Raw genomic sequence first — 12,098 nt, forward strand, 5'->3', positions numbered from 1 at the left:
GAGCACTCTCTGGGCCTCGGTGTCCATCTATAATAGAACCCACCTGCTGGGGGCCTGGAGTATTGTAGATGGATATCAGGAATGCCCGTGGAACAGTGCCTGGCAGGTGATGTGCTCACAGAAGTGTATGGGTGAGAATAGCCTTCCAGAGAGGGTGTCCTGGCCCCTCGCCCATCGTGCTGTGGGCACAGTGCTAACCCTGCACTCAGTAAGCACTCTGGGCAGCGATCCTGGCCCCTCGCCCATCGTGCTGTGGGCGCAGTGCTAACCCTGCACTCGGTAGGTCCTCTGGGCAGCGATCCTGGCCCCTCGCCCATCGTGCTGTGGGCGCAGTGCTAACCCTGCACTCAGTAAGCACTCTGGGCAGCGATCCTGGCCCCTCGCCCATCGTGCTGTGGGTGCAATGCTAACCCTACACTCAGTAAGCACTCTGGGCAGCGATCCTGGCCCCTCACCCATCGTCCTGTGGGCGCAGTGCTAACCCTGCACTCAGTAAGCACTCTGGGCAGCGATCCTGGCCCCTCGCCCATCGTGCTGTGGGCACAGTGCTAACCCTGCACTCAGTAGGTCCTCTGGGCAGTGATCCTGGCCCCTCACGCATCGTCCTGTGGGCGCAGTGCTAACCCTGCACTCAGTAGGTCCTCTGGGCAGCGATCCTGGCCCCTCGCCCATCGTGCTGTGGGCACAGTGCTAACCCTGCACTCAGTAAGCACTCTGGGCAGTGATCCTGGCCCCTCACGCATCGTCCTGTGGGCGCAGTGCTAACCCTGCACTCAGTAAGCACTCTGGGCAGCGATCCTGGCCCCTCGCCCATCGTGCTGTGGGCGCAGTGCTAACCCTGCACTCGGTAGGTCCTCTGGGCAGCGATCCTGGCCCCTCGCCCATCGTGCTGTGGGCGCAGTGCTAACCCTGCACTCAGTAAGCACTCTGGGCAGCGATCCTGGCCCCTCGCCCATCGTGCTGTGGGCGCAGTGCTAACCCTGCACTCGGTAGGTCCTCTGGGCAGCGATCCTGGCTCCTCGCCCATCGTGCTGTGGGCGCAGTGCTAACCCTGCACTCAGTAAGCACTCTGGGCAGCGATCCTGGCCCCTCGCCCATCGTGCTGTGGGCGCAGTGCTAACCCTGCACTCGGTAGGTCCTCTGGGCAGCGATCCTGGCCCCTCGCCCATCGTGCTGTGGGCGCAGTGCTAACCCTGCGCTCAGTAAGCACTCTGGGCAGCGATCCTGGCCCCTCGCCCATCGTGCTGTGGGCGCAGTGCTAACCCTACACTCAGTAAGCACTCTGGGCAGCGATCCTGGCCCCTCACCCATCGTCCTGTGGGCGCAGTGCTAACCCTGCACTCAGTAAGCACTCTGGGCAGCGATCCTGGCCCCTCGCCCATCATGCTGTGGGCGCAGTGCTAACCCTGCACTCAGTAGGTCCTCTGGGCAGCACCAGGGGCAGGCATGGCCTGTGGCTCAGGGCATTGGACAGAATGGCTTTGGAAGCGTGTTAGCAAGCAGCCCAGTGGGCCGGGGGCTCCAGAACTGTGCATCCCCCCAACTTCTGGGCCTTTCCCCCATCACGGGAACTCTTTATGCGCACTTGCCACAATTAATCGAGAGAGATGGTGCCCGCTCCACCCTTTAGTGAGTGAGTGACAGTCATAAGGCAGCAAACAGGGCACTTCCGCAAATTACATATTTACATGGTTTTCTGATTATTAAAGCAATCTGAAAAATTGATTAATGCAGAAAAGCACAATGAACATGGTCACACTCTTCCCTCATTCTGCCTCCCATCATTCATGTGTTAGCATATTTTTTTTTCCAGTTCTTTCTTTCTGTGTAATCATTTCTCTTTTCAGTGTTAGGGTCAATGAAGGAAATTTTGAAAACAAGTCCTTGGACTGTTGGAATTTAAAGCTTCAGAGGAAATGTCAAATGCAACCCAAATGGCTAATTTCCCATCTGATTTTTTTTTTAGTACATGTCAAACCCTCTTCTGCAGAAGAGTCAGGGTACCCCCAAATGTCCCCTCTTGCCCAGAGGGCATCTCCACAGAGTGGTCTTGGAGGGACAGCCCAACAGGGTGTTGGGAGGGGACTCCTGGACAGGTGAGCACAGCGTTTGCAGTGAGAGGCAGGTGAAGGGTGGGCAGGCATCCTTCTCGCCCCTGCTCGTGTCCCGCATTTCCAGAATGAGGTAGCGTTTGACATGCAGCGGGGTACAGCCTGTTTTGGTATGCCATTTGGTCCCTGGACTTAATGAGTTCGACAGGGACGTGCTGCTGTAGCTAAAGATCATTTACCTGAATTGCTTTTTAATTTCTGCCATGGGAAGCTGCCCCTGGCGCGGTATAATTACAAGATAATTTACAGCAATCCCAAATCTAATAATTCAGCCATCCTGGGTTGGGGGAAGGGACCAGAGCTACGTGAGGGCTGAGGAGAGAGAACTCGCCTGTCGTTAAGTTAGCCTCAGTTTCTGGGTGCAGGTTCCAGTTGCTGGGCAGGCATGGAAGAGTCAGCAAGGGACGCTTCTTGTCCAGTAGACGCTAAAGTTTCCTTTAACGGCAGGAGCGAGTTCTTCTTGAGCTGGCCCGTGGGAGAGGACACTGTGTGATTTCACAGTTTTGCCGCGGGGCCTGGGGAGGTAGGTGGCCTGGGGCTGTCTGTGGAACACGTGGCCTCGGCAGTCGGGGTTCAGAAGGCGCCTCGCCCCATTCTTTTAGCACAAACCCTCTCCCACAAACTGCAGGCTCTGAAGAGGACAAGTGGGCCTCGGGGCAAGGCCCAGGGGATCCTGTAGGGTCATCCACACTCTCCCTCGGGCAGGAGCTGATGGAGTTTGTGGCAGCTGAGCCCTGTAGGGGTGGAGGGAACAGTGTCAAAGCTGCAGGAGAAATGAGGAGCTTTCTTCTCTATGTCTCCCTTGCTAGACCCACCGTCTTTGCCCAAAGGGAAGGATTTACATGCATGGTAACCCTTAACCTTCCCTCTCACTGGATAAATCACCCCTTTCCACCAAAACTACCCACAGAGCAAAATATCCATATTTTCTTTGCACAAAGGCAGTTTGTTAATTAACAGAATTCCATAGTGAATTAACTTTATATAATAAGGAAAAAACAGACTTTTCTGATTTATTGGTTATAGAAATCTAAACGTTCTTTTCTTGGGTGATTTACACTGGGATGAGTTTTTTTGTTTGTGTAGCAGTGGGAGGCCATAGCCATAGCCAAAAAGCCGAGGAGCTTAGGTTCAGAGAGGTTAAGTTACCTGTGACCCGTCACGTAGCTGGTGGGAGGAGTTAGGCACCCACATGGCTCACCTGACCTCAGTTCACTATCAGGCTGTCCTGTGGGAGAGGTGGGAGGAACAAGGAACAAAAAATAATCCATCTTTTCCCAGAGCCAGAGGCAGGGGTGGGGGCGGTGGGTAAGTGTCTGTCTTGATGGTTATTAGCTCTCACCGAGAAGGTGGTATTGTTTTACGGTGACGGCCCCGGGGTGCCCTCCCCCCAGGGTCTGTCTTACACCAGGGACTGTCTGCTCTCCCAGGAGGCTGCTGGTCCTCATACCTGGCTCTCACACTGTGAGGACTGGGCCTCAGAGGTGGGGGAACTCCAAATACTCGATGGTGCCCCTCACTCTCTCTGGCTGACAGTGCTTTCCTGCCTTCTAGGGTCTACACCAACCCCTCTCCAATCAGCCCTGAGAATGTGTTCTAGGGGGTCTTTGAGGGTCTCAGCTCACCTGGGGGTTTGGCTGGGCTGTGAGCTAAGATATCCACACAGCATGATGTCCACACCACAGGGAGACGTCAGGACCTGAGCTGCCTTGTCAGTAACACCACTGAGAGGGATGTCCCCCCAGCACCTCTCACATGGAGCCCATGGGCCTCTGGCCCCCACACAAGTGTCATCGGGAATGTTGGGGAGAGTTTAAAGACACTGCTTAGGGTTGGAAAATTTTCTACTTATTTAAAAGAAATCTTTTTGGCCATGCTGCACAATATGTGAGATCTTAGTTTCCCGACCAGGGATTGAACCTGTGACCCCTGCAGTAGAAGCACAGAATCTTAGCCAATGAATGGCCAGGGAGGTCCCAGAAGTTACTGCTTTTGAGGAAGGCAGCTCATCCCTCAGGTTTTAGAAACGCAGGCCCACGGAATAAAGCCTCCGACCTGGCCCTGTCCACCTCTGCAGCCATTTACCTGTAGTAGTGTCTCGATGCACCCATCCTATCCTTTGCCTGCCCCCTCCAGGAAGCCTTCCCTGATAGTCCCTCCCCGGTGCTTCCCTCTCCCTCAGAGCCCCGTTGCGTCCCATCCTATCTGATGACACTTCTCCCCCATCAGCTTGTGCTCAGCCAGGCAGAGCTGGGGTGTGTTCTGTCTGCAGGACCTCTCCCCGGCCGGCTGGAAGATGTTTGGATAACCAGGCAGAGGATCACAGGGATGCCTCCTTCCTGTGTCTGCTCTGGTTCCCAGCTGTCCCCACACGAGCCTCGACAGCTCGGAGCTTTGAGCTCCGGCTGTGGCCCAGCAGTGTCCTGACAAGGGGCAGGATGCGGGGGTTGAGAACTCGTGGCTGGGCACTAGGGGAGGCGGATTTTTGTTATGACAGGCCGTGGCAGGCTCAGTCCAGAGACAGCTGAGGTGCTTACAGCCAGCCTGGCCAGCTGGTTGGGAGGGAGCCGGGGCTGAGCTGGCTAGGGATGCAGGAAGTATGCATCAGATTCCATCCATATTCATGCCCGTCTCCCGATTCATGAACTTCTGGAGCTTGTGCCTCTGCTGTCTCTGCCCTCAGAGGTTTCAAGCCCAGGCCTCTGACCGCAGTCAGCTCCCGTGGGGGCTGCTTGACTGGGGGCAACATGTCTCCATACAGAAGAGACCCCTGAACGGGACTGCTGAGAGGGCAGGTCTACCCACGTGGGGTCTTCTTGAAGGTGATTTGAGCTGATGGAGATTTTTGTCTTGTGTCCAGGCTCTAGACTCAAATCCCTACAAAAGCTGAGAATCCCCTCTACTCCTGTTTTCCACGTGAGGGACCTGAGACCCAGAGAGAGTGGGTGGATCGCACAGGTGGGAGGGCTGGATTTGGACATAAAACATCAGGTTCCAAAGCCCGTGGCTTCTCCAGGTCGTGCCTTTGAGAATTGGGCAGTTAATTCTCTCTGTGGGTGTATGTCGTCCCCAGGGATACCTTCAGAGCCCATTTCAGATCAGCACTAGCCCCCTCCCCTCCCCGCCCCTCGGATGCCGGCGCGTGTTTCTCCATGAGCACCCTTGGCGCTGTGTCTCCCTACACTGCGGCTTCCAGGTTGAGTGGAAGATGAGTGGACAAACACTGTACATGTTTATCGACGTTTTTCGAGTGAATCAGTGATCACATGAGTGTTTCAGGGATTCGTCCAGAGCCAGCCCAGAAATGCAAAGTTTGGCTAAGTTTTTCTGGCTCCATCACTGTCCTCTTTCAGGCTGGTGGGATGACCCCCACATACATTTCTGCTGATACTTCTGAGTGGTGAACCCAGGCCACCTAAGCCAGGGCTTCTGTGTTGGAGTGGGTGATGGAGAATTAGCGAGATTCACACTCACTGGGATGGCCACTATCAAAACCCGGAAAAATATTGCACGTGTTGGCAAGGATATGGAGAAACTGGAACCTCAGTGTATTGCCATTGGAAATGTAAAATGGTGCAGATGCTATGGAAAACAATCTGACAGTTCCTCAAAAAATTAAACATAGAATGATATGATTTGGCAGTCTTGCTCCTGGGTCGGAGGAGGAGTTTCTTTGGGCTTCTCAAACCCCAAAGAAGTGCAAGCTGTGTACATCCATATCTGTAGCAGCGTTAACCACAACATCCAAAAGGTGGAAGCAGCCCGGGTGTCCACAGACAGATGAATGGACCCACAGGGTGTGTTTTGTAACATACAGTTGAATACTATTCAGCTGAAAAAGGAAGGAAAATTTGACACAGCCTATATCATGAATGAGCCTTGAGGATATTATGCTGAGTGAAATCAGCCAGTCACCAAGGGGACAAATACTCTGTGATTCTACTTCTATGAGGTCCCCAGAAGAGTCACATTGGGTGGGTGCCAGGGGCCTCAGACCCTGGAGGGGGACCGATGGGTTGTTGTTTCATGAGGACAGAGTTTCAGCTTGAGGCTATGAAAAGGGGTCTAGAGATGGATCGTGGTGGTTGCACAAAGTCAGTATACTTAATGCCCCCTAAAAATCGTTAAAATGAGACATTTTGTGTTATATGTATTTTAGCACAATTTTCAAAATTAAATTAAGAAAAAAGAATCGGTGGGGAGCCAGATCCAAAAACCCATGGACTTGTAAAACCTTTTATTGAAGTATTGTTGATTTGCAGTCTGTGTTAGTTTCTGGTGTAGAGAACAGTGATGCAGTGATACATGTGTGTATCTTCTTTTTCATATTCTTTTCCCTTCTGGTTTATCAGAGGATATTGAGTACAGTTCCCTGTGCTGTACAGTAGGCCCTTGTTTGTGTCTCTACTTTATGTAGAATAGTTTGCATCTGCTAGTCCCAACCTCCCAACTCCTCCCCACTCCGACCCCTCTCCTCCCTGGCCACCCCAAGCCTGTTCTCTATGCAAAGACCCGTGGACTTTCAAAGCTGGGACGAAGCTGGGGGCCCTGACCCACCTGTTCACCTTGTTTTACAGACAAGGAGAGCCAGCTGGGACCCTGCCCCAGCTTTTCTGAGAAAGTGTTGTTTGGGACCCGAGGTCACTGTTCCCGGAGACCAGTCCCCTGTCCGAACTCCTCGCCCCAAGACTTCCATCCCATTGGAGCTGTCCACCCCAGACAGACGCTGAGCGCGGGCAGGGCTGGTGGAAAATAAGTTGGTTTGAGAAATTTAAATCTGGTACTTTTTTCTTCTCTGTGAAAAGAATTAAAATCCAGCAGAAGCTTATTACAGGCAGACTGAGGTTATTTTGGGAAGCAGCAATTAACGGTTTTATACTTTTCCTCTCCTTTTTGCCCTTGCTGCCCGCACAGGTCTGGGAAGCTATTAAACCTTTCACCCAGCCCTCAGCCCAGAGGAGTCTGCCCTGCCCTCTTTCTCCTCTGCTTGCATGCCTTGGGAAAGAAAAGAGAGTTCCATTCCTATTAATTACCGCCAAATCCGCTCCGTAAGCACTTGGTGAATGTGCTCGGCGCTGAGGTTTAAAGCCCGCCTCTGAACAGAAGAGTAAAATGAAAGGAAGCATGCATTTGGTCGGACGCTGTAATTTGCCACGTCATCTACTCTCTTGTTGCTAAAATGGATACTCTGCTGAGGCCATGACTTCCAGCTGCCCCAGATCATTGTCCACGGTCACACCCTCCCTAAGAGGTCACCTAGCCCCTCCAGGCTGAGGCTGACTGGGCTCAGGGAAGGCAGGCAATGCGCGCGCGTGCGCGCGCACGCACACACACACACACACACACACAAACACACGCTTTCTCTCTCATGCACAGGTTTTCATATGCATCTGGATGTAGACAGCAGGGTAGTAGCTCAGCAAACTCTTTCTACGTAGGTGCATCGAGGGAGTCCCTGAATGTGTTTCTGATCACAGTTTGTGCTTTCTGAGGCCAGCTGACTCAAAGATGCTTCAGCGATTAAGCCCTCAGACCCAGGAGTTGGACAGTTTTGGGTGAAGCCCCAGGCCATCTGCTGTGTGACGTTTGGTAAGCAGAGCTAGCCCGCAGCCTCAGTTTCCTGTCTGTAAGTGGGGATCACAAAGTGTTGACCTCATAGGATGCTTAGTAACTGTTTTCCAGGCGGGTCTTATCTGCGTTGGACAGTATCATCACCCTCTTTCTCCACATTTGCATGTTGCCTAGGGTCCTATCGCTTCACTGGGTGCCTCCCTGCCGGTGGCTGGGGACCGGGGACCCTCCACCTGGGGTGGAGGGTGGCTTGCCCCCTCCAGGGTGACTGTAGGGGAGGGGGCCATGTGGGCTGGAGATGCTGGCCAGGACTCTTTGCTTGGGGGCCTCCTTCCCAGGGGCTTTGGGGTACCCAGAGGCGAGAGTGGAAACCTTTGAATCAGCACTGTGCTGGGCACTCAGACAGAAGGCGCCCGGCGGGTGGTGGGCACATGTCTGGGGGAGGCTGGGTGTGCCTGTGTGTCTGCCCCTGTGCACACATGCTTACAAGAGGTAGCTTTCAAGCGGAAGTGCTTTGGGTGAAAACTGTCACAGATTTGGAGGTCTGTGTTTGCTGTCACCGGGGGGTGGAGTCTGGTGGTGGCAATGGCCTTGGCGATCAACCACACAGAGCCTGGGCAGGTCGCAAGACATCTGCACCCTCAGTGGGAGTGCCTGTTGTCTGGGAGGACGAGTGTCTCCAGGAGGGCGCGTGTCCGGCTGGCTTCTGGGTGCAGCTGCGTGGGCTTTCCGGTGCCACCACCGAGACCTGGCGTCCCTCCTTGTTGCCATGTTTTGATTAGTGTCTTAGCTCCCTCTGCCCTTGGAGGGTTCACCCTGGCCCCTGCCCCACACCATGCCCAAGGCCCCGGAAGACCCCCAGTCCCGGGGTGTGGGACGCATAAAGGGGAGGCTGGGCTCGCCCAGGTGGCAGTTGCTCAGCCTCTGCGAGTGTGAGTTTGGGCTGCAAAGACTCACGCAGACACAGGGCACCTGCCGGGCCCACCCCATCCATGGGGAGGGTGGCGTGGTGCTGGGGAGCCCCGTGCAGCCCAGCGTGGACGTGGGGGCCCATTTCGACCTGGTGAGCTTGGCCAGGCTCGGGGCGAAAGGGGGACAGCGGGCTCACCTCCTGAGGTTCCTGCAGGCCAGGCCGGGTCCGTGTGCTACAGAGGGGACACGGAGCTGGGAGGCGCGTTCTCTCTCCAGGAACTTCCCGGCCGGGCCAGCCTGTGGGGCTGCGTCCTCCTGCCCATGTGTCCCCATCACGCTCCCTGTGTCTCGTGCGGCTCGCCCCATTTTTTTCTGTCCCCACCGTCCTCCTCTGACTGTTGCACTGCTTGCCACTCTGTCTGCTTGTCTGTCTGTGCCTGTCCTGCCGCCCTCTCTCTCTTATTCGATTCCTGTCCCCGATCCTTCTCTGTCTCCTGGTCTCCTGGCCTCCCTCCCTGCCTCTCTCTTCTCCTGTGCGGGCTATTTGCTTTTCTGTTGCCCCTTGTCTCTCTTCCTCTCTCACCGCATCGGCCCCTCTCTGCACGTGGAGGTCCATCCTGAGGGGCAGTGGGTCCCACCTGATGCCTGGCCTTCCCTCCGCTGGGCCTCTCGAGCAGACTTGAAATTCCTTGAGGCCGTTCGGCCCAGGCTCCTGCTAGTCATCTTGCTTGGGCACTTGACGGACGCTCCTCCGAGAAAGACCGTGGCGCAGTGACCTCACTGCGTGTGGGGACAGTGGCCTGCCAGGATGCCAGCCTAGGCCAGGGCGGCACCTGAATGTTCCCAAGGGACAGGCTGCATGCATCACGGCCGACAGGCTCACACCTGTCCAGGATGGAAAGGCTTGGCTCAGGGTATTTTCATTGTTTTTTTTTTTTTTTTTTGGTTGGAGGGAAATGTTGAGTAAAATAATAGTTTCCATTCAGAGAGCATCTTCAATATGCTGGAACCCATGCAAAGAGCTTCACATATACAGTAAGTCCCCTAATATGAACTTTCAAAGTTGCAAACGTGTGTTCTATCAGTGGCAGGCGTGAGTGAAGTTGCAGCTTGCCTCCGTCCCCTGTGGCTGATGATCCTTCAGCTCTAGCAGCTCTCATTTCTCTCCCTTCTCCAGTCAGTAACTCTTCTTACCTGCTCGCTTGATGCCAGCTCCCATATGCCAGCTGTTGTACTGCCCTGCTGGATGTTTCAAAGCACTGTACTATAAGATTAAAAATATCTTCTTTATTTTTTGTGGTTGTTTCTTATGTATTATTTGTGTGAAAAGTATTATAAACCTATTGCAATATAGTACTATATAGCCAATGGCATTCCTTGGGTACCTAGGCTAGCTTTGTTGGGCTAATGAACAGATGGGACTTGCAAACGCACTCTCAGAATGGGACTCGTTCGTATGCTGGAGACTTACTGCGTTGTCTGTGATTGTCACAGCCCCTGACGGTACGTGTCGTTGTCCCATGTGATGGTGGCAGCTGGAAGGATGGGAAGGGAGGTGGTACCCACGGCGGTGGCCCAGAGCACAGGTTTGAATCCTGCTCAGACATCCACCAAGTCCTTAACCTTCCCGGGCGTCGGTGTCTTCATCTGTGAAGAGGGTTAGTTGTGGTTCCTGCCTCCCAGGGCTGTTACTGGCATTCCCCGAGGCCTTGTTTATAAAACGCCAGCCTGTGGTAAGGATTTACTAAAAGCTGCCGGTATTGGGGAGATTGGGAATTTTTTTTTTTAACTTTTTGGCTGCTCCACGCAGCCTGCAGGATCTTAGTTTCCCAACCAGGGATCAGACTTGCGCCCCCTCCAGTGGAAGCACAGAGTCTTAACTGCTGGACTGCCAGGGAAGTCCCCAGATTGGGACTATTATTGCCCAAAATCTGAGCCGGTGCAGAAGCCACCGTGGCATCCGGGGGAGGATTACAGCCCTTACTGGCTCTGCAGTGAGTTCTGAGCTGGTGAGAACAGTGAGAAACCAGTGTGCCTGGTGATGTGGGCGTCATTGAGAGTGGGCCCCCTGTCCATGCCCGCCTGGTTCAGAGTGGGCTGGCAGTCCCACAAGAAGCCCGGAGCTTCAGGTCTCGCCTCCTCTGCCTGGCTGACACAGCCTGTGTGCCGGGAGAGTCAGCGTCCTGTAGCTGGGAGCACAGACCTCTCTTGCCTTCTGCTGGGCACTCAGGGGCAGACAGCTGCCACCCACTGGCAGTGTGGCTGTTTGGGGGATGGCTTTTGTGTGTCTGTCCTTGAAGGGAACCATGCTTCCGCCTCCCAGCTCCAGCCCGGCCTGAGCAGACTCCGGGCCCCTTGGCTGCTGCCTCTGGGGCGTGCCTGGCTGTTCCTCTGTGCAGTGTGTTTGGGCAGCTGGAAAGTAACCAGCTTCCTACTCTGAGGGGCAGCTGTGTCCCCCTGACTGTGTGACCTGGGAGAGGTCACTTCGTTGTCTGTGCCTTGGGAGGACACCTGGGCTGAGTCAGGTGTTGGCTGACCCGGGGGGAGGGGTCTTCCATGGGGCAGCAAAGGGTTAAAGGCTGCTGGGGCTCTGTGTCCTAACCCTTTGGAAAGACAGGGACAGCTGGAAAAGATGTGCCTCCCACCCCCGCTCCAGGCCATGGTGACAGGACAGTGTGAGCTCAGGCACCAGGTCCCAGAGAAGCTTGAGATGGGGAGTCTGAGTTTGCAGTCCTGTCTGCTGTTCCCTGGGAAAAGTCATGGTGGCTCTGTGTGACCCATCTCAGTCTGCAGGACCCAGGAGGTCAGGGTTGTCATGAGGTCAGTGGAAGCCTCCTCCCACCCACCTTGGATGAGCAGGTCCCCTCCTGTGTGCCTCTCCCCTCAGAGCCATTTGCTCCCTGCGGACGGGTGTGTGAGGGCATGTAGCAGCCACTTCATGCCATGGAGGTCATCTCCCTCCATCCTGATGGTCTCCAGTGGGGCGCTGAGGACTGCCAAGGCCTCTGGGCTAGCAGGATCCTTCAGCTCCCCCATCCTCCCAACTGGCAGTTAGGAAATATGCAGGCCATTTAGGGACATTCAGCATTTGAATTTAAGATGCTCTTTCAGCAGAATCCACAAACCAAGGTTTAAAATTCAGTTGGAAACCAATTCCTAGGCCTTCCAAAGCCCTCTTAGTTCTTAAAACTAGCAAGTAGCACTAAGGGGTCTGTCTGGCCTGGCTGAGGTCCACAGTGCACTGGCCTAGTTCTCAGTTGGATTCACCGTGACTGTGAATGCCAGCACACAGCTCTGAGGGTGTGCCCCCCGCCCCATACCATCGTGCCCTGGGTCCTCTGCAGAATGTACACTCATGTTCTAAAATGTAGTGTCATTGGCCACCAGATAGAAAAATGAGTGTCTCTAAAAGGATAGTGTTATTCACAGACCAGAAGAGGAGAGGGCCCTCCACACCATACAGGGCCACTCGGGGAGCGCCAGGGTCGGTCAGGAGATAGTGCG

At 54.6% G+C, this 12,098-nt stretch overlaps 1 protein-coding gene across 2 annotated transcripts in view; it reads left to right on the top strand.

Annotated features, from left to right (window-relative positions):
- The window catches only part of GLI2 (GLI family zinc finger 2), a 262,655-nt gene that overhangs the window by 92,502 nt on the left and 158,055 nt on the right, over positions 1-12,098 (top strand). Inside the window, exon 1 of one of the 2 annotated variants that reach the window (XM_043894888.1) lies at positions 1,271-7,700. The exons of the other annotated variant lie outside the window; for it this stretch is intronic. The gene's annotated coding sequence lies outside the window, so the exon portion shown is untranslated. Of the gene's footprint in view, positions 1-1,270; positions 7,701-12,098 lie in introns of those variants that run through there. 2 annotated transcript variants of the gene reach the window in all.

The sequence above is a fragment of the Cervus elaphus genome, chromosome 33 (genome assembly GCF_910594005.1).
Source record: "Cervus elaphus chromosome 33, mCerEla1.1, whole genome shotgun sequence".
NCBI lineage: Eukaryota > Metazoa > Chordata > Mammalia > Artiodactyla > Cervidae > Cervus > Cervus elaphus.